The sequence below is a fragment of the Pan paniscus genome, chromosome 6 (assembly GCF_029289425.2).
Source record: "Pan paniscus chromosome 6, NHGRI_mPanPan1-v2.0_pri, whole genome shotgun sequence".
In the NCBI taxonomy this organism is placed as follows: domain Eukaryota; kingdom Metazoa; phylum Chordata; class Mammalia; order Primates; family Hominidae; genus Pan; species Pan paniscus.
This window is the reverse complement of record NC_073255.2, coordinates 46,609,917-46,637,411: the sequence shown is the minus strand read 5'-3', so window position 1 is coordinate 46,637,411 and position 27,495 is coordinate 46,609,917.

Here is a 27,495-nt window from a genome sequence, read left to right as displayed (position 1 = left end):
CTTGCTTCCACTTTGTATTTATTTTAATGTAAGGAGAAGGATAAGAATCCAATGTGATATTTTTCTCAGACAATTATGCAAAAGCCCCACATTATTAATTTTAAAAATTGTATTTTCTCATTGATACACAGTGACAGCTTTTCACATCCTAAATCCACATAGATTGCTGTGTCAGTTTCTGGGCAATTCTATTATCTATTTGTTTATTTATAGTCTCATGCCTTCATGTTTTAATTACAGTAGATTTATATGGCTAATATAGCTAATATCCTTCAACTATTCTTTTCCTTCAGATTGTTACGTTCTATTTTTTCAGTTATTTTGTGTATGAATATGAAAATCAGTTTATTTAGTTCTAAAACTCTCCAGGCTTATGATAAATTTATAGATTGATTGAGGGAAAATTGACCTCATTAGGATGATGAGTCTTCCTATTCAAGAACAAGATACACTCTTTCAAGTTTTCAATTTTCCCTTTGTCTCTCAGTGATTTAAAGTTTTCTCCTCATAGATTTTGCACAACTCTAAACTTCTTCCTAGGCATTTATTTTTTTTGTGGCCACTACATATTTTATTCTATTGTTTTCAAAATGCCAGGTAAATTTAATCAAAGCCATTTAGAAAGAACCTAACAACTTTAAAAACAAATGCTTTGCAACCCACTCAACAGTGGGCATATGAAATGATGAGATGATGTCATTACTAAGAAGTTTGACCGAATGGGATAGAGGATCCTATGAACTCACAGGGCCATTGTCAGTTTGGGGGAGTTTTCCACATGGTACCAGAACTATTTGGAATCCAGAAGTTAACTTTTATCTCACCAAAAATGGGAAGAGGAGTTGAACAAAGAGTCAGAAGAGAAGGGTGAAATCCTACACAAATAGATAAACGAACAATTTATCTTATAATAAGGAGCAGCTGGGGGCATTTTCCAGGAGGAAATGAAGGAGAGAAATTCTTCTTAAAATCCGCAAATGCATGAATCTGGGCAAGGGCATGATGCAGGCTTTCTACTGAAGTCTGAAGGCTAAGAAATTGCAACTAAAATTTTTACAAAAACCTAATACTTCTCATCTAGCTTGATGTAAAGAGGTGACTATTCTTGTGCAAATGTGTACCAGACACCTAGAAAGAAACCAGTAGAGAGCCAAAAACCTGGATGAAGACATCAACAAAATAAATGAGATTTAGACAGAGATGTCTCACCCTACCATTCTTGTATGTTTCATGAAATCTATCAGAAGGAACGAGAAGTTGTTGTACAAGTAATGCTGTCTGTTAATTGTGGTTTGTTACATGCATATAATGACTTTTCTTGAACATAACTGACTCATTTTTACATAGCCTTATTCCATAGTGTGGAATCCTCAATCCATTTTTCTGTTGTCTTTATAAAATTCTATATTTAAAAAAATCCGCTTTATCTACTAATATAGATGAATACCAACCGGTTTTAATCTCCACTGGCAGTTGATTTGAGAACTATGGCTTCTGCAGTAATTGGTTAAGTGGTAAACACACCCATAAAACAGAATGTCTTTTCGTAGAATACTGTTGTGCCAGGACATATTTCTCCCTAAATCTGCTAAATATTACATTTTCATCATATCGAATCCCAGTACTACTAACTAGTACAATTGACTTTTCTATATTAGTATTCTATCCAGTCAACTTGCTGAATTCACCTATTATTTCCAAGTAATTTATCTATAAAGGCATTTGTGTTTTCTATGTAGACAATAATAATGACAATTTTATACACTCTTTTCCAAACCTAATGCCTTCAATATATTTTCTTGTGACATTGTGCAAGCTAGGATCTAAAATACAATGTTGACTAGAATAGTGACAGGGAGCAACCTTGTCTAACCTCATTTCAAAGGGAATGGTTTCCTTCCAACTTACTTTCAAATAAAACTTTAGAAACATAACATTTACAATTTTCTGCATAGGCCCTTTATTAGAAGAAATAATCAGTAGAAAACGAACAAACTGTGCAAACTTGTGTGTGTGTGTGTGTGCATTTACAAAATTTTAAAAAGTAACATCTCCCTTTAAGTCCAAAGTATTATCCTATGCCATGAGAAATAAGGTAACATTGTCCAAAAATCCATAAGTCTGATATTGAAAATTTTTCCTGAAATAACAATAAAAGTTATTATCTTTTCTGGAAGGTTTTTAACAGTTGCATTTATTTCATTTGCCCTTTTAAATTTATAAGTACAGTCATGAGCCTTTATTTCAAGGGCCAAAGGCTATGAGCCACTTCAAAGTCACCTAGGGGCCAGGCAAGATGGCTCATGCCTGTAATCCTAGCACTTTGGGAGGCTGAGGCGGGTGGATCACCTGAGGTCAGGAGCTCAAGACCAGCCTGGCCAACATGGTGAAACCCAGTCTCTACTAAAAATACAAAAAATTAGCTCGTCGTGGTGGTACATGCCTATAATCCCAGCTACTCAGGAGACCAAGACAGGAGAATCGCTTGAAACCAGGAGGTGGAAGTTGCAGTGAGCTGAGATCGTGCCATTGCACTCCAGCCTGGGCAACAAGAGCAAAACTCCATCACAAACAAACAAACAAACAAACAAAAAACAACAATAACAAATAAACGAGGTCACCTAGGGAATTTTTTTAAAACCTAGATTACGGGATCCCACCCACAAAACCATGGAACTGAAATCTCCACGGTGGAACCAGGAATGTATTTTTATATCTCCCAAGTGTTTGGGGTAAACATTCAAGTTTGAGAATCACTGAATTCACTGGTTTCTGTTCCTTTGTTAATTTAGACTCAGAATAGGAGGACTGACCTATGTTGCACTTAATAGATCTTAAATTTTGAGATTCTGTGGTTTAAAAAAATTATTAAATAATTCACACATTATAGTACAGTGTATAAATAACAACTAGGCCAAGAAACAGAACAACCCAGAAACATAGAAATTCCTATATTTGTGTATTTCCAAAGACAATTCTTGCCTCTCAGAAGTAACCATTATTCTAACTCTTGTGAATATCATTTTCGGCTTCTTCTTTATTGTTTTACCACCATGTATGATCCCTAAACAAAGTTTATTTTAAAATTTTATATAAACTAGCCGGGCATGGAAGTTAACATCTGTAATCCTAACACTTTGAGAGACTGAGATGGAAGGACCCCCTGAGCCTGGGAAGTCAAGGCTGCAGTGAGCTTTGATTATGTGACTGCACGTTAGCCTGGGCAACAGAGTGAGACTCTGTCTCAAAAAAAAAAAAAAAAAAAAAAAAATTCTAGGGTGGGGGCGGTGGCTCATACCTATAATCCCAGCACTTTGGGAGGTGGAGGCAGGTGGATCATTTGAGGTCAGGAGTTCGAGACAGCCTGGACGATACAGTGAAACCCCATCTCTACTAAAAATACAAAAATTAGTCGGGCGTGGTGGTGCACACCTGTAATCCCTGCTACTTGGGAGGCTAAGGCAGGAGAATTGCTTGAACCCAGGAGATGGAGGCTGCAGTGAGCCAAGATCATGCCACTGCACTCCAGCCTGGGCAACAGAGTGAGACTCCATTTCAAAAAAAAAAAATTCTATAAACTGATTTGTATTATATGATTTCTTTCGTTTTGCATCTTTTTTCAAATTATGCTGATAAGATTCATTGTTTAGCTGTAGCTCAGTCTTGTTCATTGCTGTATAATATTCCATTTTCTGTATAACACATTTACTCACCTATTCTACTTTTGATTAATATTTAATTTTTTTCACAAATTTTGGGTATTATAAGCAATATTGCAATTAGTTTTCTTATCCTTTATCTTGGTGCACATATGCATACGTTTCTTTTGAAGGCATATACACACTCATATACTCCCACTTGCATGCACACAATCCTCATTTGGCACAGCGCCATGTTAAATAAAATTGTATATGTCAGAACTGTGTCCTCGCTTTGCAGATTCTGTGGTAACTTACCACTGTTACCTTAGTTGTCACGGAACTGTGTGAAATGAGGACACATTTCCAATATGCAAAAGTTTCAGTTAACACAGGATTAGATAAACAAGGCCTGCTTGTGTACATATACATACCTAGCAGTAGAATTGCTGGATCATAAGAATGTGTATTCTTGATTTAAATAGTACCAAACAGTTTTCCAAAGTGGCTGTACTAATTTACTTTTCTATTAGCAGTTTATCAAAGTGCCCATCCGTCCACATCCTCATCCACACTTGGTATTTCCCTTATTACTACTGAAGGTGAGCACCTTGTCACATATGTTAAAAGAAAAACTTTAGACAGGTTAAATGTAAATTAAATTTAAATGAAAGTTAACAAAGTTTAACTGAGCAAAGAACGATTCTTAAATTTGGCTGCCTCCTGAACGAGGAGGCTAGGCTCAGAGAAATTCCAGCACAGCCACGTGGTAGAAGAAGATTTATGGATACAAAAAGGAAAGTGACATACAGAAAACCGAAGTGGGGTACAGAAACAGCCAGGTTGGTTACAGCTTGGCTTCTGCCTTATTTGAACACAGTTTGAACAACTGGCCACCTTTGATTGGCAAAAACTCAGTGATTGGCACAAGAGTCCGACATAGTTTATTTACACAACCAATTAGGTTACAGTTCATTATGCATGGAGAAACCGCTAGGCTGAGCTTAAAATATATAAAGAGAGAGCTTTAGGCTAACTTTAACACATGTTTTTGTTGGCTGTATATATTTTTTTTAAAAAGTGAAACATCAGCATAGGTATTTATCTTTTTTCCTATTGAGTTGAACATTATTCTATACCAGAAGAAATAAGGTAACATTGTCTAAAAGTCTGTAAGTCTGATATCAATATTTCAATAACAGACTTATGGACTTTTGGACAATGTTTTCTTTCCCTTATTTATTTATAGACATTCTTTATATATTGTGATATATATGCTGATATGTTATATATCTGTTTCTTAAGTGCATAGTATTATTTGATGAACAGAAGTTCTCAGTTTTATATGTGGTTAAATTTATCAATATTTTCTTTTGCACTTATTGCTTTTGTCATTGCTTAGGAAAAAACCCACCCTAAAGTCTGAAAGATGTTTACTTAATTAATTTCTTAAACATTTAAGATTTTGCTTTCAATATTTAGGCTCTTAATTCATCTGGAGTTGATTTTTGTTTACAGTAAACATTTTTGTTTATTGTTACAAATTTGCTCAAGTAAATTTTACAAAAATTTTAAACATGATTCGAATAGAGAAATGAGGACTGACTTAATGTTGTGTGCCACTTAGATGACAGCCAGCCTTTTGCAGATTTCTCAAGATCTTCTCTCTGTAACTAATCTTTACTGGGAAGGTCAAGTGCCTTCCTCTAGAGATCCAGCCCTCCCGCCAGTTCAGCTAAGGGACTTTACTGTCTTCAGTTTATTCATTTGTAAAATCTGGATAATGTATGTACCTCAAAGGGATGTTTTGAGGACTGAACAAGATAACATGTGAATTACTTAGCTCTGTGCCTGACAAGCATTGTGTGGACAATAAGTGTCATCACTGCCGCATCCCACAAACACCAGAATGTCAGTGGCCCAGCGCTAATACTGGTTGGCCCATCCAGAAAGGAATCCTTCCCAGTCTGGCTTGAAATAACAATAACAATAGCATCTCCACCTGAGCCACATGAGAAGGGGCTGGGCCTCTGTGGTCATCAATGCCACAAAGCAAAGGGAATAATTATTCTTCCATTGTCATGGAAATTACTAAAGCAATGTGGAGTAACACCACTGAGACAGTCTCAAAGAGGGCACCCATTCTGATTCAAAGTTTGTGTGAGGGGTGTGCAATCTGAGAATCTGGGTTCTCTTGAACTCCTGGGATTCTATGCTGCAGTGAATAATTTCTGCCCCATAAAGACCATGGGAGAAGCCTCGATCATCTTGATCTCCCACATCACTATTAACGATAACTCCCTGCCTCTTATTGCTAGAGTTTCCTTTGCACAATTCTATTAAATATGACATGGTAACCTGACCCACAAGTAATTACACTTCCAAGAATTTTCCTCACACAGTTGGGAAAAACTAAATTGGTACGTAACTTCTGAAAACACTGATTGACTTCTCCTCTCTGAGACAATGCAGCCCACCCTCTTGGATTAATCCTGAGAAAGATTAAGGAGTGGTAAGAGATGTCTGCCCTTCAACACTTAAGAAATTATATCTTGCTGTGGCTGTTTTTTTATCTTGTGTATGTATATGAGTAAGCTTAGCAAAGTCCTTCCTGCTGAAATTGTGGATTGCGTTTTATCAGAAGTCATTTGAGATTTCATGTATGAGGCCAATCTTTGAAATTTTCATGCTGAAAATGTTTCCAATGAGGAACTGCAACTCCTCTGCATTCCCTCATTTTATTTTATTTTATTTTATTTTATTTTATTTTAATTCAGCTTGTATTCCAAGCTAGTGGCAAAGTTTTAAAAATTGGCAGCAGGCCCTCACCCCTGAACTCATGAGAGAGCCACCAGTCCCCATTGACCTCGTGCCTCCACCTCCCTTGCCCAGGCAACTCTTTCACATCTTCTCATTGCCTTCTTTGGAATCAGGTTTCCAGGAATGGTTGGGCCAGATGGAGAAATCAACTGGGAACTTCATGCCTCATTGACAGGAGAGGAGAGGTGGGGAAATCCTCCCAACTGAAATGTTAACTCATTCCCTGTTGTGGTTACTTAGAATTGTCATCAGGAAAATTTCAACTGCCTAGTGAGGAAGTGGGATGTTTTTTGGTTTTCACATTTGTGCAATACAATTTAAGAAGAAATAAACAGAGAAAGCTGGTGTGTGTGTGTGTGTGTGTGTGTGTGTGTCTGTGTGTTCAGCACAGAAACAATAGATCATCTGAAGTATATGGGTATGAAGTGAGAAGGTGAGCAAAGGGATGAAACATCACAGCCTGCTGATCACCTTGATCTTGGACCTTTTCTATATTGCTTTCCTTCAACAGTCAGTGTCCAACAGTTAGAGCCCAGACTGAAGCCGGAAGTCACACAGTGACATCGGAGGGGGATGATGGGGTGTCGGGGGAGGATTCATCCGATGAATTTACAGGGAACAGTGCTTAGGTACATATGGAAAACTGCACTCGGTTGCCACTGCCAGTCTAGGAAATGAAGAGTTGCTCTGTACTGGGGTCTGACAGAACCCAGCCTTTCCGTTTGCCTTCAGATGATATGTGTGCACACGTGCAGATAGAAACTTGAATTGGGCAGAAGTGAGAGGTGACCAAAGTCCCGCTGACTTCTATTTATTCAAAGTGGGAAGAAAAAGAGGTAGCTCTTATTATGCAGGGAACTCCCTGAGCTAAAATTATTTGTTCTCAGCCTTCTACGTGCCCTGGGACATGCAGCGGAGTGACTGACGAGTCTAGACACCTCCAGGCTGCAAGGCCACAGGGCAGGCACACCCATAGTGAAATAATGAGCATGTGAACCCATGTGAGGAAGAGTGTAAACCCACAGGAACCCAGTGCTCTCCCTCCTGATGCCAAACCCTCCATCCCACCCCCTCCATCACATCTTCCCTTCTCCAGAATCTCAGCAATTATCCCATTTAAATAAAAATTAAGATTTTGACTACATGTCTTTTCTTCATCTTCATCAGAAAATTCAACAGAGACTAACAAAAAAAAAGGTGTGTGGGGTGAATTTTTGTAAATTCTGTTGTCTAGAGACCCTGACTACTCTGAAGTTTGATCCTTGGACCAGCAACTTCAATGCTACCCAGGAGCTTATTACAATGTGGCTTTTCAGACTCCACCCCTACCTACTCAATTAGAATCTGCACTTTAACACCTTCCCAGGTGATTCCTATGCACTGTAACATTGAAGAAGCAGTGGTCTAGTAGCTTCTCTCACTAAATCTTTATCACAAGGGCTAATAACTAGCAAACCTAAGTGCCAGTTACTTTTTGTTTTCATCTTTTAATCTCAGAGGTCCTAATGGTTGGCAGTGTAGCCATATAAAGAACGGTAAAAGAGGCCGGCCTGTAATCCTCCTAGCACTTCGGGAGGCCGAGATGGGTGGATCACTTGAGGTCAAGAGTTTGAGACCAGCCTGGCCAACATGGTGAAACCCCGTCTGTACTAAAAATACAAAAATTAGCTGGGCATGGTGGCACACGCCTGTAATCCCAAGTACTCGGGAGGCTGAGGCAAGAGAATCGCTTGAACCCAGGAGGCAGAGATTGCAGTAAGCCCAGACTGTGCCACTGCACTCCAGCCTGGGCAATAGAGTGCGACTCCATCTCAAAAAAAATATGTGAAAGAGAAGTTAAACATCTCTTAGTTCCTGGCTATTCTAAGTGTGGTCCTCAGACAGTAGCATCAACATCACCTGGGAGCTTGTCGAAAGGTAGGATCTGAGATCCCACCCTAAATCTACTGAATCAGAATCTGCATTTTAACAAGATTCTTCCCCAGGTGATGTGGGTGCACATTAAATTGTGTAAAGTGCTGGTCTAGAACACAATGAGGTCATACATCATATTTAATTTTACTAAGATTGCTTTTTTTTTTTCTTTGTATACATCCTCTCCTAGAAAGTTAGATCTAGCCAGATGCAGTAAGGACAGTTACATAATTTCAACTTATTTTTCCTGCTTATTTAGTCCATCTCTCATAGCTGGTGAGATGAAAGGAGTGATGAAAGTATTGACTAATTAAACAGATAGTTGCTGCTACTCTGTTTGCTGTGGGTAGATAGAATTGTCATCCTAACCAAAGTCATCACACCAGTGTTCTGACAGGGCCTGAGAGAGAAGCTAAGGATTTATTCTTTTCACCAAAATATCAAAAAATTTTTAAATAAAGCAACAGATCATCTCTGCTATTTACTCTCTGACTTAGGAAAGTCTACAGAAATCACAAATGATATATTGATTACATAGTAATCAAGTTTAAACTTTACTACTTTTATTTCACAAAATCTCTCCAAGTCTCTTGGTTTCACATTTGTTAATATGCTGTTATGAACTCATAATGATCATATGTGTGAACTCTGTATGCATGACAGTCAGATATGTTCCTGCTTTTGTTTTTGGTGGGGAATGTTTTTGTGGTATTTAATATCATGTGTAATAACTCTGCTTCTAATGTTCTGCGGTTACTGGTAAGCCACTTGGGCACTTCATACTAATTTCCCATTGATACCCACTTGAGACATGATTCTCATGTCTCAAAACATGAGAAACAGAGTTCCTGATGTCCCCTTCCATGGTCAGCCTTACAGAGTAGAGCAGGGAAATTCTCTATCTCACCAAGGTTAATTTTAAACCTAAAACAGATGCGCACATGTCCAGGCAACTGTCAGGGTTGATAACCCTTGGAATCTCTATTCTAGGAAAAGGAACTGTGAGAAGTTCACCTACAGAAACAGAGGAGGAAATGATCTTCCTCGGGCTTCTATTCTTAAGGGGAATGGGGAAAGCATATATCTGAGAAGCAATGACTCTCCAAAACCCAGGAGCCAAGAAGAGGGAGAAAGGGGCCTGCCCTGGATTTCTGCATGGGCACAGCAGGTGTTCTGGTGGTCAGGGGTCAATAGTAAGCTCTCTAGAGAGAGAAGCAGGAGAAATCAACACAAGGGCCCAGACTGGAAAACTGTGTGAAAACTGTGGCTAGTTCACAAAAGACATCTCCAAGCACTTCCCCGAAACAACGAGGCAAAACTTTGAAATGGGACTAACAAGTCTGCATTGGGCAAACCACAGAAAACTGAATTAGGAATTAATGGGAAAGTATTTGCAAACAAAAGCTAGTGAGATCTAGGAAAACTCCGGTTGAGATCAATTCAGTGAGACCTGTCCTCCCAGCACACAGGCCAGCAACAATGCGCTCTAGGTGAAGGAGGCAGGGGGCTCGCCTCAGCTCTGCAGCGTCTTCACAATAGCACGAGTGAATGTCGTGCCTTCCTGGTAAATCAGGAGAAGAGTCAACACTTATCATCGCTGTTCACACCAGGAAACCAGAACCAAGATGTCAAGTAATTTACACCGCGCAGACCACCCTCCGTCTTTCGGGTTTGCTTACCTTTTATTTTTCATTTCAGGTGAAATACATTCAGCTAACAAGACCTTATGCTAGATTACATAAAGGCACTTACGCATTTTTATTTTATTTCATTTTGAGTCACTGTCAAAAAGGAGGCATTAAGTGTCGTTCTCTTTAGACTTAAGAGGATGAAAAATGTTCATGGAAATTATAATTGGGAGAAAAAATCAAGAAGTAAGTTTAGTCAAAAGTAGAGAAGAGGGTTTTTTTTTCCATTTTTTTTTTAAATCTGAATTTCCCATCTCCAGATATCTAGTTTCTTAAACTACCCATATACATTATGAGGAAATGGAAATGTCATGTGTCTTCATGGAAATTTGATCATTTCGCAAAGCGTTAATTGGGAAGTTTGGCAAAGCTACATCAACACCTCTCAAACTGAGAGTGCAGTGCTTGATTCTTTATGACAATCTTCCTATAAAGGGGAAACTCCCATTTTCTAATCTTTCTCAAGGGGCAATAGTCTAAGCTCTTGGCCTAATTGAATCTAAATATGCCCCAGGAAGCAGGAGCCAAATCAACCTCTAACTGAGCACTGAAGAATTTCCAAGTAAAGAGATTTGTGTTAAATGAGTCTTTTGAAGACCTGACCAGCCTCCAAAGAGCTGCAAATTTCTTGGAATCCAGGGAGTCTTGAGGATCTGCTTATACCAGTGCCACCGTATTTCATAAAAGCAATGTGATGGGATTTTAAAGTGGTCTTTTGCAAATTGAAGTAATGAGAGAACAGGTCAAGGAGGGGAGGGATATGGGCATAACAAAATGGTCCTGGAGTTTTTCTTTTTTCCAAAAATAATTTTGTTTACTATATTATTGCAAAGAAATAACAACAACAAAAACCCCTGGAGACATCTTAATTATCTGCCAGTAGGGGAATTTTTAATGTGACAGTACACCTTTGATGGTGGTTAAGAATGTAGGCTGTAGAGTCCGACCAACTCTAGCAAGACCCATCTCTGAGGCTTCGTTTTCTCATCAGCAAAGCATGGAGGTAATCATGATACCAGCCTCATAATGTTGCTGTAAAGATACAATAATGACTGCAAAGTATTATTGATTATTATTGTAAAGTATTATTATGACTGTGCATAGCTCAGAGTAGTCACTCGATAAATGTTAGCAATTATTGTAATTCTCATGATTATTTTCATGAGAATACCGTGCAAGAATGAAAAATGATCATGTGGAGTGTAAATCTATATTTATCAACAGGTAAAGATTACTCCTACCACCATGACCACCACTACTTCTACTAACCTGATAAACATGGCTCAGATACATTTCTAAGTGGACAGAAAAGAGAACACATTGTACACATCTTTGTGTAGTATGACTCAAAATGTGAGAAGTCAGGAAGGAAATACTTCCTTACCTATTACGGTTATAAGTAACAGTACATATGTCTGAGAAGTGGTGATTTTGGTGACTTTATTTTTTCCTCTGTGATGTCTGTTTTTTTTTTCTTTTAATGAACATGAAATAGTTTTTAGGATCTATAACTAAAAACGAATCAAATTGCTATTAGAAAAATAAATGTTCAGCATCCCTGTGCTCTGCCAGTCCAGGGCAAAGGCTGACTCTGCAGTGAGCCTGTAAAGTAGAGCCCCCTGCACTGACGATGCCAGTGCCTTTTGGCCTGGTGGAGCTCTCAGGTGGGTGCAGGTGATGGGAGGGTTGCCAGGAAAGCTCACAAGACAGGCATCTGATTGTCCCCAGGTGTGTCAGAGACTGCTTCTTGGAAGAGGTGATAGCTGAGCTAAGTGCTAATTATTTAGAATGAAAGGAAGGTGCCCAGACAAAGCCTAGAAAGGAGGGCAGCCCAGGGGGAAAGAGCAGCACGGATTAAACTCTGGAGGAGTGACAGACAGGCCCACTCTAGGGACATCAAGGATCAGTATGAACCAGCACAGAGTACCAGAGGGTGAGGCCAGGAGTGATGAGCAACGAAGCGAGAGGTTGTCATTGTCATGCAGGCAGCACTGAAGCCTTTGAAGGATGCTCGGCAGTGAAGTGGCAGGATGCAAGGTATATTGGTGAAAGCTCAATCTTCAGAGCTTTACTGGAGTCTAGTATAATTAACTCTCTAAAGGAGCGTGCCAGCCTTCACCAAGAAGGGGTGCCCGAGTCAGGAAGGAGAGCTGGGCAAACCTTGAAGTGGGAATGCTGTTTGTTCTGCTTGAAAGATGAGGGCAAGTTAGCAAGGAGAATGTGCCAGATAGAGAGATGGGATGGGAAGCGCAGCAGGCTGAGGACAGCACAGAGGAGAGACATGGGGCTTGAGAGAGTGCAGCTCCTTAGAGGAAGAGTCACCAGCATGCAGTGTGGCTGCAGTGTGGCCTCAGATCCTGATGCCCTCATGAGCCCAGCTAAGAGGTTGAATTGCTTCTATATATGGAGTGCTGATACCTGAGCACCTCCCTCAGATCTGCTTGTGAGCTCTTCTGGTGTGGGGTCCTGCCAGGCGTCACTGTACATCCCAAGCCCTTTGGAGGGAATCACTCTCTCCAATGACTACTCTCACCATTGACCGCTGCCAAGATTCTGCTCTCAAGTCCACCTCCCCTGCCCAGCTCCCCTGTGCATGACCAGCTGGAAACTCCAGCAGGATTGGAGCAAGCTGGTGGAGGGACCGTACAAACTCACAGGCCACATCAAAGTAGTGCCTCTCATCTGTGTTTTCTGCTGCAGACAACAAATGCACATAGCCATAAGGTCAGCATTGGCTGTGTCACTGTCAGGTGGAGCTGATTTGAATCTTACATCCGCTGTCCCTTTGCTATATTAACATAAACAAGGCATTTAACTTCCAAATCTCAATTTCCTCATCCACTGTAAGAATAAAACTTCCTTCATATAAAATACACTCAGTACAGTGTCTGAATCACAGAAAGTATTCAAGAAAATATAGTTACTATTGTTTAAATGTTTGATAGTAAGTTAATATCATGATATATTTTGCCAACTGAACATATATTTCTTCTGTGTGTGACATGCCTTTTTATCTTAAAAATGAGTCCTATTAATTTAAAAGGCTAAGACTATACTCTAAAATCATCAGTTCTACAGTTGTGTTTCCTGCCACTGCTTTTTCACCCCCCTGCCACAAATCCTGTGCCAGTGGTTTCCACTCTCCTGCTACTGAGTGCTCACCCCACATTGCTGACAACCTGTTTCCTGCTGCAGTGGACTGAAGTGGCCCCTGCTCCTCACAGAGAAAGCTGCTGGAAGCTAATAATGGAAGGTCATGTTAAATGCTGGTGTTCTCCTCGGGGTTGCGGGGGGGTGGCGGTGGCAGAGAGGGTTTGCTCAGTCTGTGACATGATGCCTCAAACTCAGCAACAAGTCCTTCATATCTGGGTCTCAGCAACCCCACTACTCAGAACCTTGACCCATGTTTCAATATCCACATCTTCCCACTACAAAAGTCAGAGCCACGTCCTCTCCATAGAAATAACTAGTTCAGGGCTATAAAAGTATTTCATGTTGAGGCAGATAAAGACCTTTACAAACCCTAAACCCTGAGAAGATTGGGGTATATTCTCCACTATATATAATTCAAATATAAACAAGCATAAGGGAGTACATTCAAGTTCTGATCTTTTTCTATGGCTGCTTCAGTGTGCTTTTAAAATGTCAAAACCTGTTAATAAGCAAGTTTAGTTTTTTGGTTTTTTTGCATTTATTGTCACTGTTGATACATTTGGCTTTATTTCTATCATCTTACTTTGTGTTTTCCTTTTATCATGATTTTTTTCTTTTTTTTTTTTTTCTATTTTTGTGATTTCCATTGGAATAATCAAGTTTACTTTATTCTCCTTTGACCACCTGCGGGTTTGGAATTTGTTCATTCCATTTTTAGTCTTCTAGTGGTTACTGTTTGCAGTGACTTCTGACACCAAATCCCCAGAGTTGGGCCGTACTTCTCAGGTTCAGGGCACAGTCCTTTGCAAGACTGGCCTCCCTTTAGACACCAGTCACAAGTTTGGGTTTCCCAGGCCATCTACACTTCCAACCAACTTGCTGCAATTTGGAGCGTTCTTTTAATTATTCAAATTCTGTAATCTACTAGAATGACCCACAAAACACAAGAAAGCACTATACTTCCGAGTTTTATTATAAAAAACAAAAGGGAATACACATCCAGATCAACCAAAAGAAAGGAACATAGGGTGAGGTCTGAGAGAGTCCCAAATGTGAAGCTTCTGTGTCCTCAGAGAAACATCATCCTCCCAGCACATTCATGTGTGACAATAGGCAGAACACTGCCAACCAGGGAAGCTCAACTGAGCTCTGGTGTCCATGGTTTTCAGTGGAGCATCACTACATAGGCAGGATTGATTGAGTCATTGGCTGTGTGATTAAGCTTGAGCTCCAGCTTCCGTTTCTTCTCTGGAGGCTGGACTGATACCACATAGCTCAAAGCCCTAATGCTCTAACTTGGCTGGTCCTTCTGTTGTGGCCAGCCCCCATCCTGAGTCATCTCATCAACCTCAACTATGTTGGGGCACACCATGAGTCACCTCCTGAGCATAAACTCAGGTATGATCTGAGAGGTGCACCCTAAATATCAAAGACTCTTCTATCACTGGGGAAATTCTGAGGGTTTAGAGGCTCCCTTGCAGGAACCAGGGAAAAATTCTGTATTATATACCATTTTTTTTTTTTTTTTTTTTACTCAAAATGAGTTTAATTTCATTTGGCTTTGTTTATAAGTTCCACCTTATTCCGTGTATATACTATCATAAAAAATATTTAGGTTAGAATATTTTCTTTTTCTTTTTTTTTTTTTTTGAGAGAGTCTCACTTTGTCACCCAGGCTGGAGTGCAATGGTGTGATCTCAGCTCACTGCAGCCTCTGCCTCCTGGGTTCAAGCGGTTCTCCTGCCTCAGCCTTCTGAGTCGCTAGGATTACAGGTGCCCGCAACTACACCCAGCTAATTTTTTTGTATTTTTAGTAGAGACAGAGTTTCACCATGTTGGCCAGGCTTGTCTGGAACTGCTGACCTCATGATCTGCCTGCTTCAGCCTCCCAAAGTGCTGGGATTACAGGAGCAAGCTACTGCACCCAGCCTAGGTTGGAATTTTTTTCTTTGGTATAGTGTTTGTTTCCCTTTGTTCCCCCTAAAATAGAATTGCATCATATACATTACTCGGCAACCTATTTTAGACACTCAGAATTTTAAATTTTTAATGAACTTCTCAAGTATGGAAAAACAAACAGCTTTTGTTCTATTGTAGCATCTCTTTATTTAAACAGCTTCATTGAGGTATAATTGACATATAATAAACTGGATATATTTAACTGCACATTTTTTAAGCTTTGACATGTATGTCTCTGTGAAATCATCACCATAGTCAAAATAATCAGTTCTAAAACTTTCATTTCTTCTTTTATTTATTTTTAGTTGACATATAATAATAGTACATATTTATTGGAGACAGAGTGATATTTCAAACAAGTATACAACATGTAATGATCAAATCATGGTGATTAGCATATCCATCACCTCAAATATCTATCATTTCTTTGTATCATGAACATTCAAAATCTTCTCTTGTAGCTTTTCAAAAATATACAATAAATTATTGTTAACCCTCTTTCTCCTACAATGATACAGAACACTAGAACTTATTCCTCTATCTAGCTGGAATTTTGTATTGTTAACCAACTTCTCCCTATTCTCTTCTCCCTTACCTCTTCCAGACCCCTAATAACCACAATTCTACTCTCTACTTCTATGAGCTCAATTTTTCTTAGTTCCCACATGTGGATGAGAATATGCAGTACTTGTCTTTCTTTGCCTGACTTATTTCACTTAACATAATATCCTCCAGGCTCATTCATGTTGTTGTGAATAACAGGATTTTAATGTACCTCATTACTGAACGGTATTCCATTGTATATACGTTCCACATTTTCTTTATCCATTCATTTGTTGGCAGGCATTTAGGTTGACTCCATATGTTGGCTATTCTGAATAGTGCTGCAATAAACATGGGGATGCAGGTATCTCTCTGACATACTGATTTTATTTCCTTTGGATAAATGCCCAGTAGGTTTACTCCATATCTTGGCTATTCTGAATAGTGCTGCAATAAACATGGGGATGCAGCTATCTCTTTGACATACTGATTTTCTTTCCTGTGGATAAATGCTGTATTGTATGGTAGTTCTGATTTTAGTTTTGTGAGAAACCTCCAAACTGTTTTCCATAATTGCAGTACTGGTTTACATTTCCATCAATACTCTATAAGAGTCCCTTTTCTCCAGATCCTCACCAGCATTCCTTATTTATTTATTTGCCTTTTTGATAATAGCCGTTCTAACCAGAGTGAGATGATTTCTCATTGTGGTTTTCATTTACATTTCCCTGATGATTAGTGATGTTCAGCATTTTTTCATCTACTTGGCCATTTGTATGTTTTCTCTTAACAGATGTCTACCCAGATCCTATGTCCATTTTAAAATCAAATTATTTGTTTTTTTGCTGTTGAGTTATTTGAATTTCTTGTATATTCCGGATATTAGTCACTTGTCAGATGAAGTTTGTAAATATTTTCTCCCTTTCTATAGGTTGTCTCTTTGCTCTTTTGATTGTTTCCTTTGCTGTGCAGAAGGATTTTAGTTTGATGTATTTCCACTTGTCTATTTTTGGTTTGGTTTCTTTGTACTGCATTTTAGATTATTTTGATATATCTGTTTTCCAGATAACTAATTCTTTCTTCAAAAGTGTCTAATCTGGAGTTTAAAATCAACCACTAGATTTTTCTTTTCAACAACCAGAATTTTCTTTCCTAGAATGTCTGTTTAGTTTTTTTTTTTTTAATTAGCCTGTTCTTATTTGATTCTTTCTTAATATTGCCCTGTTCTTTCATTATAGTTTCTTTTTTATGTCTTTAATTTAAAATTATTTTCTATTCTCTTCAAATTTTTTATTATCAGCTTAGAATGTTAATTCTCCCATTTGCTTTATGTGTCATGTCTCCCTTATGATAGTGTTTTCCTTTATGGTTTATGATATTTTATTAGAGCCTGACTTTTGTGGAGATTACATGTGAGAATTCCATTTGTCTTTGGTAATGTCTGTATAAAAGGACTGATTTAGTTAGGCCTCAAGAATTTCATCAGTTTATTTATTAATTTCTCACATAAATTCCCCACTATGGGAAGAATAAATATAGACTCCTATCCTCAGCACATATTTAGAGTCAGTCTCTGTTTCTTAAAAATGACAACTCTTGTTGTTTTTCAAGTCTTGTGGGTGGAGTGTTTTTTACCCCCTGTCACAGATGAGGCAGGTCTTGAGGCTCAGTGCGGAGAAGCTAAATTCCACCTTCTGACCTTTGGGTGGAGGCTTGGCTTCTGTCCTTGACCAGTCCCTTCTGTCTGAGACCCAAGGGCCTGGATGCTGCTTCAGCACCAACTCGGGCTGCCCAAAGGTTTGCTTTGCCTCTTTCTCTGTCATATAGAAATTTATCTTCCACCTTTCAACCAGGAAACATGTTAACTCTTTAGAGTGGAATATACTTTATTCCTCATCTCTGTTTATGTAGGGGGAAGGGCCTTTTTGCCAGTAGTCTTCACAAGCCCTGTGTGTGTCCCTGCCTTGATAACAACTAAAAACACATGTAGGTGGGCCTGCTGGGTCTGTTTTTCTAAATTTCTTAAATTGTTTTGGCACAGCAAAAATCAGCACATCTCAACTAAACTTAAAGTCTACATCTCTTGGAAGTATGTCTGCTAACAACTAGTTTCTATCTAAATGGGATGTATTATAGTTTCCTAAAATCTCCTCAAAATATATGTAAAAGTAATTTGACAAAGGCAAGTGAAAGGCAACAGACTATATGCGTGTGTTTGTACCATTGATTCTCATTTTTAATGAATTCCATATTTTCAAATCCATCTACTCTGTGAAATGTATTTCTAACTCCCAAGTCAATACTCTGTGCATTCATGGTCATTTACAGATGTGGACAGAGTGGCAAAAATTCAAATAGCCGGATGGGCATGATTTCTGAGATTGGACAAGGCAATGCTTTACCTTCTTATTTCAGTTCTTATATTTTAAACACGTGTCCTTTTGGCTATCAATTTCATGACACATTTTTTGCATTTTTGTGCTTTTTCCTCATGATTTCACTGTTTAAAATGTCCCCCAAGCATATTACTAAAGTGCTGTTTGGTGATCCTAAACACAACAAAGCTGTGAAGTGCTTTCTGGAGAAAATACAGGTGTTAAATAAGCTTCATTTGGGAATGAGTCACAGTGCTATAGGTCATGAGTTCAATGCTAATGCATCAACAGTATATGTTAGATGAGATGCCATTAAACAGAAATATACTTAAAATAAAGTTATGGATTGATCTGTTGGTGAAAATGTTGACCTGAGGTTCACAAGCCCTAACTCTGTATTTCTCCCAGGAGCAATGGCTCAATATTTGCTAATTCAGTGTTTGCAGTGACTTCATAGAACATAACCACTGCAGATGATGGTATTTGCCTGTACATTCATACAAAATGAGAGAAGGAAGAGGAAAGAGAATGGTTGCACGATTATAGGTGTCCACACTTTTTTCTTCGAATTTTTATTGTTTTTAATTCCCTCAGGAAAAGGGGGAGAAAGGATGGAAGGAAGGAGAAAGAAGGAAGGCAGGAAGGCAGGAAGGCAGGAAGGCAGGAAGGAAGGAAGGAAGGAAGGAAGGAAGGAAGGAAGGAAGGAAGGAAAGGAAGGGAAAGTTAAATCACCAAAAAATATACTTTGATGATTCTACTTAGAAGGGAATTTCAGGCCTCACACCCCTTCCAGCTGAGAAGTTTTCCTTTACACTAATCTCAATTCTGTCTCTTCCATTGTCATAGTTCTCCTTTAGGGGTCACAAAGAGCAAGGTCTTTCAGCCCAGCATGAAAAATCCTTTGAATTACCTCCTCTGTAACTCACTCCTGGAGTTACAGGGTGATTACACTGTTTCTTAGATTATCATAAACTTTATAAAACATATTCTGAAAGATGCATTTGTGAGCTATATTAGTTTGTGAAACGTTCCCTCTCTTGTTTCAGCTGTTATTTTTCAGAGGGAAATTTCATTAATATTACTTATTTTCAAACTAAGTAACAGTTTGTACTGGGACCACAATTAAGGTTCTTGGTTCATAATCATTCATGGTTAAGCATCCAGGGCTAGCAAGGAAAGAGAGATAAAGAAAATGAGAAAGAGTGAGAGACATAGAGAGAGCTAAAGGGGGAAGAGAGAGAGAGAGGGAGGAGGAGAGGGAGGAAGGCACCACCCCAGAGCTCACATTTAGCCAGACCTCAGGACCTGCAAGGCTGTGAATAGTGTTCTATATTTAGCCTACCAGATATTTCGAGTAGTTCTGAAATTGGAAAGCAATGTTTTTCCATGAATTCCCTATAATAATATTTCCTAAGGCAACTCTAATCAAAATATTCCCTTTTCATTCTGTTTTTCCAAGTCTAGAGTGAGCCAATGATGCCCTCCCTTAGAAGGCTGGAAAAGACTGCAGAGCAGGGCAGTCCTAGTCTAGTCAAACCCAAACTTCCCTGGCCTCAATCCATGTTGCGTGTGGGCACTGGGGACAAAGTCCCTCTGATGAGAGCAATGGTGAGCCATAGGATTGCTTTCCCACAAAAAGCAATGGGCTCCCAGGACTTCAGTCCCATACTACCAATATATTTCCCTGGGGCTTCCATCCTCCCAGAGGGAACCCATGACATCACCATCAATGAAAGCCTTCACTCCATGTCACAACTGTACGTATATCTATAGGCACCACCTGAAAATCCCTCCCCCAGTCTATTCCAGGACCACAAACACATAAGCTGCTTCTCAGACACAGCTTTTTTATTTCAGAAACCAAAGGCTTATATTGAGAGTATCCTCACCAGCAGTCTTAGAATTGCAAGAATGCACATGAGTGCTTTTGGGTTGGACCTCTCCTCTGTTCTGGGAAAAGTTGCCTCTAGTAACTACCTGTCCTCACACCAGCCAGCCCTACCTGTCCCCACACCCCATACACTTGAATACAAGGGGAAGGAGTGTATGTTCTTCATCTTGCTTATGGAAACTGAGGGAGGGTAGCAAAGACACATTGGTGAAGCCAATTGCAGAGGTGATATCATGGTAAAATAACAGGGTAATAGCTTCTTCCAGGCAGTATACCATCAACCCAATGGCAAGAGCACCTTGAGTCAGAAAGGATGAAACTAAAATATGATCAGGAAGGTTTCTGTGTGTGTTGCAAATGACAGGCTGGAGGAGAGCAGACTCCAAGAACTAGAAACTTAGGAGCACATACAAGGAATCAGACATTTGTAAATATCTGACACAAAAGAGAAAATTGTAGGAAGTAGAAGACCAATGATTTCAGTGGTGTGGAAAAAGCCAGTGGCTGCTGTCTTTAAATGTTGCGATGATTCAGATTTAAATCAGATCATATCATGCTCCTACCTAAACTCTGTAAGGTTTTCACTTGGAAGAGAATCTAAGCATCTTACCAATCTCATCTCACTCATGAGACTCCAGCCACACTGGCTCCATTCTGTTCCCAGAATATTTCCAGCTCTGCCTTTTCAGAGCCTTTCTGCCATGGTTCTCTCCTTCTGGGATGCTTTCCCCTCAGCTCTCTGCATGGCTGGGAAATATCTCCTTCTCGTGCTTTAACTGTGGCAACCTGTGCCACCCTAGGACACTGTGACATGGGCCTTCTTTACTCCAATCACCACCACTTCTTACCCACTTACCCTCTCACATAACTGTTTACTTCCTCACTGGCACTTCTTGCAACTGAATATTGTTTTATTTATGTAATTCTTAAGTCAGAATGATTTATTACTGTATTTCCACTGCCTGATAAATAGTAGAAAATCAACAAATTTTTTTGAATGAATAAATGATGAATGGGGAATGAAAACAATGAATTAATTTATACATCTAGGCTGGTGTAGAAAGTAGGAGTAAGTTGAATTTCTGAAATAGAACCAAAGACTATAAGGTATTATTTAAGCACGAAGCAGTTTGAAATATTTAAGAAAAAACATTATGTGATACCCTAGAAAACAAGACCATTGTGGTACTTTTCATTTTGACTTCTATTTATTTTTACTTTAAAATATTTCTTTAGAAAGTCACGAAATTACCATTTACTTAATTATGAATCAGATGCATGACCACCTAGAGTTGAATTTTTTTTTCTATGAACATTACATGTAGATATTGACTCAAGTAATATTTTCAGCAGCAAATGTCTGATGACCTCGCAGGAAGGCCTCTCTGAGCAACGAAGTCATTATGAATATGAATCATGCATCATAACCACTCTCCTGGAGCACATCATAGTGCATGGATCAAGGTTCCATGTGGCTCTGTGGTGCTGGTTGCTGGCCTCCTCCTAATTTGAATGAAGCTGGTGTCTCAGCAACAGTAGGAAAGTGAAAATTAGAGTCTGTGTGGTAGAGTAACATTTCTCCTTGCCAGTTAAAGCTCACAAAACCTTGCACATTTGTTTCTTTTGACCATTATCTTTTAAAGAACAGTCTTCAGAAAAATTATGGTGTGTTTTTGTTTGTTTGTCTTTTGAGACAGAGTCTTGCTCATTGTCCAGATTGGAGTGCAGTGGTGTGATATCAGCTCACTGCAACCTCCACCTCCCAAGTTCAAGTGATTCTCCTGCCTCAGCCTGAGTAGCTGAGATTACAGGCATACGGCACCACATCCGGCTAATTTTTGTATTTTTATTAGAGAAGAGGTTTCATCTTGTTGGCCAGGTTGGTCTCAAACTCCTGGCCTCAAGTGATCTGCCCACCTTGACCTTACAAAGTGCTGGAATTACAGGCATGAGCCACCACGCCTGGCCTAGAAAAAGTATGTTTTTTAAAGTCAATTTTGACTTCTATTTATTTGTATTTTAAGTCAAAAGGCTAAGACATTTTGGCCTCTATGACAAGCTTCTGAAAGTATTTCCTTGACTTTAATTAATTAATTTCAAAATAAAGGCATATCTAGCCAGTTCACACAGGTTATAAAACAGACATTGATATTAAAAATATAATACCTCTATTATAATACAATATATAAAATCAACCTTTTAAAAAAGACAGACATTGATACCTACGGAGAGAAAAAGGTGCCAGCTGGCATGGGCCATCCCAATGATGCTGACACTACACATTTGCCTTATCTGGAGCCTAAATGCTGACATTTGTATAAGTAATCACAAATATGTGTCTTCCAGGTGAGGAAAATCTGTTTGAAACAAAGTATATGCATCAGGGCAAAGGAATATGGGTGTGTATATAGAAATGGGAACATTTATTTCTGTAGACCAATAGGACTAGCATAACTCAATGAACAAAGAATTTGCCAATGTCACTAACTTTATTCCAGATCCCTGCAGTAGTTACAGTAAAGTGGGTGGGTTAATCCTTGAAGTGTACTAACAGAATATTTAAATTATTTATAATTTTTATCCAACAGCACTCAGATATCTTATAAACCCAATTAAATAAATATGAAGCTGGTTATATGGAAACTGAGGGAGAGTAGCAAAGAAATATGATGAAGCCAATTGCAGAGGTGATATCATGAAAAAATGTTTACATATAGTTTATATATATAAATTTATAAATATATATACATATATTCCTAAACCTGTCTTTTGGAAATTTCTTATAACATAGGAACTTCCCCTTAAAAGATACAAACTATTTTTTTAACTCCTTAAAATAATGCTGGTCAAAGCAAATCATTTGGAATTTAAATTTCCACCAAATACAACAAAAGAAAGCTGATGAATTTAATCTAATTTATTTCGATTAAAGGAGCAAAGAAGAAATGATGGTTTTTGCAGCTTCCTCAGGAGCTTGTTTCCACAAAACATCCTTAAGACACTTTCCCACCACATGTTAGTCTCCATTATTATTAGGCGCTTGGCCAAGATGTATTTAGTTTGGCAGCCTGCCAAGTAAAGTTCATCAGGTCGTGGTGGTACCAAATTTGACAGAAAGCACAGCAAAGGAAAGGGTATTTTCAAATTACTATTTTCATATCAAAAATAGAAGACCAAAAGTCTCTCTTGTGAAAGGAAAAACTTTACTATCATTCTTTGCATTCCTCTGTGATGGCAAATCCAGGCATCCTGCCTTCGCTTACACCTCCCAAACACCAGGGAAGAAATCTTTCTTGTGGTCACAAAAAGGATCCCTGACCTGGAGGACAAGAGTTACTGCAAAATCACAGTGGCTTGTCCTGTAGAGCTCGACGGCATCTCTATTCACTGTGCTCCCTCTCCACCCAGGGCCTCTGCTTGGTTTTGAGTTGAGGGATACACCTGCAACTCCTTCTCTGCACTTGGATTAAACTGACAGCACTATCTCTTCTGCATAATGCTACCTTCTAGGCAACAGAAAGATGAAAAGTGTTGCCTTCTTTCAAAAAGGATGAAGCCAACAAGACTTCCCCTGCCTCTTCTCAAGCTCCCTTGTAGATAAGCCTTTGTCAGCAGGTTGCTCACTGCCATTCCTTCTGAGAGTCCCAGCAAAGGGGAAAGAGAGTCCCTGAGATGTACAACATCCATGGGAAGTGGCCAGAGAATAGACACCTGCTTGACCATGGGTTCCTGAGATGAGTAACAATCATGGGAATCTCACCACGTAAATATTGCCCAGCACCTAAGATGTGTTGCATAAATAATTTATGTACTGAAACTGTTTAACTGGTTAAAATGAACTACTAAGTTGCTACAGCCCTGACATGGATATCTGCTGCAGTCAATTGCAGTATTGTTCATAATCATTCACTTCCACTTTCCTGGTAAGAGGATCACATATCACCACCACCAGTGCTTCTGGGCCTGCGAGTAACATGCTTATGTGAGCAGCTATAACATACCCCATCACAAGTTTCCATCAGCTCTTTTGGCCTTTTCCCTCTAACATAAGAAGGATATACCCCAAATAGGGGCTGAATCTTTAGCATTGCTTCTAGAAAGAAAAGATGTGTGGAGGAAAGCCACAACAGCCCACTGAGAGCAGCCGACATGTAATGTGAGCAAGAAATCAATACTGTTGTTCCTCGGTATCTGTGGGGGATTGTTCCAGGGACCCCCAACAAATACCAAAATCTATGGATGTTCAAGTCCATATATACATAAAATAATTTAAAGTATACAGCCATACATTGGTTATACACACATACTACACTAAGAAATGTATCAATATCAAGAAATGCCCCCAATGGGTTATGTTGGTGCCAAATGTACTCATATCTACCATATGGTGTAGTATTTGTGTATAATCTATGTACAGCTGTATACTTCAAATCATTTCTAGATTACTTATAATACCTAATGCAATGTAAATACTATGTAAATAAATAGTTGTTATACTGTATTATTTAGGGAGTAATGACAAGAAAAATGTCTGTACATGTTCAGTACAGACAAAACCATCCATTTTCGTTCCCTGAATATTTTCAACCTGTGGCTGGTTGAATCCGTGGATTCAGAACCCATGGAAACGGTGGTCTGACTGTATTTGATTTTATCAGCCATTGAGACTCAGGTTGTTTGTTACTGCAGCAAAGCTAACCTGTATACCTGCTACATCTATACTATCATTTAGGAGAGCATCCAGGAAGTTGACAAAATATTTATGCTAAATAAATATGACACTCTTAGGACCACAAAATTAGAAAGGTTCAAAGGTACCTGTTAATACTCCAGGCTCTCAAGTCAGATCTGGGTTGAAAGCTAACTGCTGTTTACTATTTCTGTGAACTTCAGTAAATGATTTCTGATTTATCATCTGTACAATGTGGATATGAATAGTAAAGACTTCAAGAATTATTGAGCGGGTTTATAGAGATGCATATATAAAAAGAGCTTAGACAGACAAGCTTGCACAATAAGTGGTGGTGTCATTGATGGGTTCTCTGGGAAACAGGTTCCAAGGGTCAGTATTAGTGAGCAGGGGATTTACTGGGGGAAGGCGCTCAAGAGCAGCAGCTGTAAGGCAGTGAGAACAGAAGGGCTGGGCAGAGGAAGGTGAACTGCAGTGGAATTGCAGCAAGGCCTCAGATGGTTCCACAGAAGGCTCTGGAGCCAGGATGGCTCTTCATAAATGTCCCAAATTGAAGTAAGGGGGCTGGGCTTTGTACCTTCACATCCAGTGAGTTGAAAGTAGGCTGTCCCAAGGGAGGGAAGTAATAGCCTTGGATGAGCCTGTTCTCTTAACTAAGGGCCTTCTCTGGAGAAGGACTTGGCCATGAGCCACCAGCAGGCATCATCCAGCAGCTGGAAGAAGAAGTGCCTCCATCCTGAAGAGAGTATGTGTCTGGGGATGAGCCCCAGCATTCAACATGGCCCACCCCTGTGCAACCTGGATGCATTTTCTTCAGACATCAAGTTTACCCCAACTGGATAAAGCCCCTCCGGAATCCTTGATGCCCTCTTTTCTTGGGAAAACTGCACAAGACAGATGAATGGGAAAGATTAGTGGGATTAAAGTACTACTACCTGGCTGCAAGCTCATTGTCTTCCTCCTCCGTGTCTGTTTTAGATTCCCTTTGCTCATGGTTAGCACCTTTTCTAGTCTAGGTGGCTTACCTGGATATTTCTCAGACTCTCAGGCCATGATTGCTACATATGTTCACTGACTGAGAAAATAGGGCAGAAGGATATCACGAAATGCCCCCAATGGGTCGTGTTGGTGCCAAATGTGCTCTACCTCCATTAGGTAACAGCAGCTCTTTCCCCACCTAATAATTGGGCTGACATCCCCCAGCTAGGATGCCAACTCCCTCCTTTGCCCATTGGTCTCTTGACACAGGGGCCCACAGTGATTGAACAACAGCTAAAGCTTAGAGTCCAGTGTCCCCTGGTGAATACGTTTCTGTTTGGGAACCACGACTTAGAAACCTTATCAGTTGCACTGATAAGAATCACAAATTTCCCTTAGGAATTTCCCTTAGGCTGTTTTAAAATGTTTACAAATGCTTTGATGTGTTTCCTTTCAAAAGGTGGTCCCAATTTTTCCTCCTTTTGCATGTGGACCAAACTTACAACTCACTTCTAACAAATAGGCTGTTGTGGAAGTGCAGCCAAGGATAGGTCACTAACAGGGTAGCTTGTGCTTGGCGTGCTCTCACTCCCTCCTGAATTGTCTTCTCTGTGGGAAGCCAGCTTCCATGTCATGAGGATGTCAAGCAGCCACATTGCTTTCGACCATCAAAATTTACCAATGTCTTTTATTATTTCAGGGTCCTAACATTCCCGTTGTTAACAGTTCTGAAATAGCACCTTCTACCGGTGCTTCTTAATGATGCTGTGCCAATCTCACCAGCACATTCCTTACTTTTTGGGAAATGAGGATCTCTAGGTCCTCCTGAAGAATAGTGGATGGCTGGGTTTTCTGGCCCCATTCTAGCACATTCATTTCTCTGAGCTTTTTCATGCTTTTGTACATGTGTATAACAAAAGGATTGTGGCATTTCTACTTCACTGGGTGCGGACCATTGCTTTCTCCAAGCCTCAGAAGCCATCACAGTAATGAGTTAGAATTGCCTCCTAGGGTCCTGCCAGGACAGAGCTCCTACGTCACAGGAGAGTGCTTCCATATTAAGAAACTCCCATCATACCCAGATTTATGCTATACTCCTTTAAGCCAGCACCCTCAGATCCAGCTCACACATGCTCTCCAGCCTCCTGCTGGGACCTGTGGACTAGACCTGCAGCTCCCTGGGGCTCTAACCCCTTCCTCCTTTGGCAGATCCAGCACTTCCCCACATTGTGATGTGAGCCCAGTGATTGATCTGGTGGCCAGGAAGGGAGGTAGGGGCAGGGAGCAGACTCAAAAAAAAAAGGAAGCACGATATTTCAGGCAGAGTCCTCTACATTACCTTCAAGTGAGAGGAGAAGGTTCAGACTTTTACAGGAGGAGTGGCCATTTCTGCAGGCCCAGAGTGTCAGGGGACTCTGAAGGAACTCAATACTTTGAATGCATCAACTTGAACATGCCATCCTGAATTTTAGGGTCCCAGTCCTTCCCCATGAGGGCTCTACCCTGAACGTAGCTGACTTGCTAAGGTTAAGGAGCCAGTCTCCTCCGGAGGTCTACTACTCTTTTAACAAAGTCCTGGGACTGATTCTAGGATTTTTCTGCCCTCTATCTGCAGAAATGAGAGCCTTTTGTATGCTGCCAGTGAGGTGAGGCCCTTTGGTTTTCACATTTCACTTTAAATTGGTGATTAATCACTCCCAGGCTTTCATTGTCTTTTCCCAAGATAATATCTACTGGGCCCCATAGTCCTTATCCTTACTACTTTACTTGAACTTCTGAGGTTCCTGCCAGTGTATTTCTTTCCCATCCCAGTTCACTACAGTGAAAGTTTAAACAATTGCCTCCC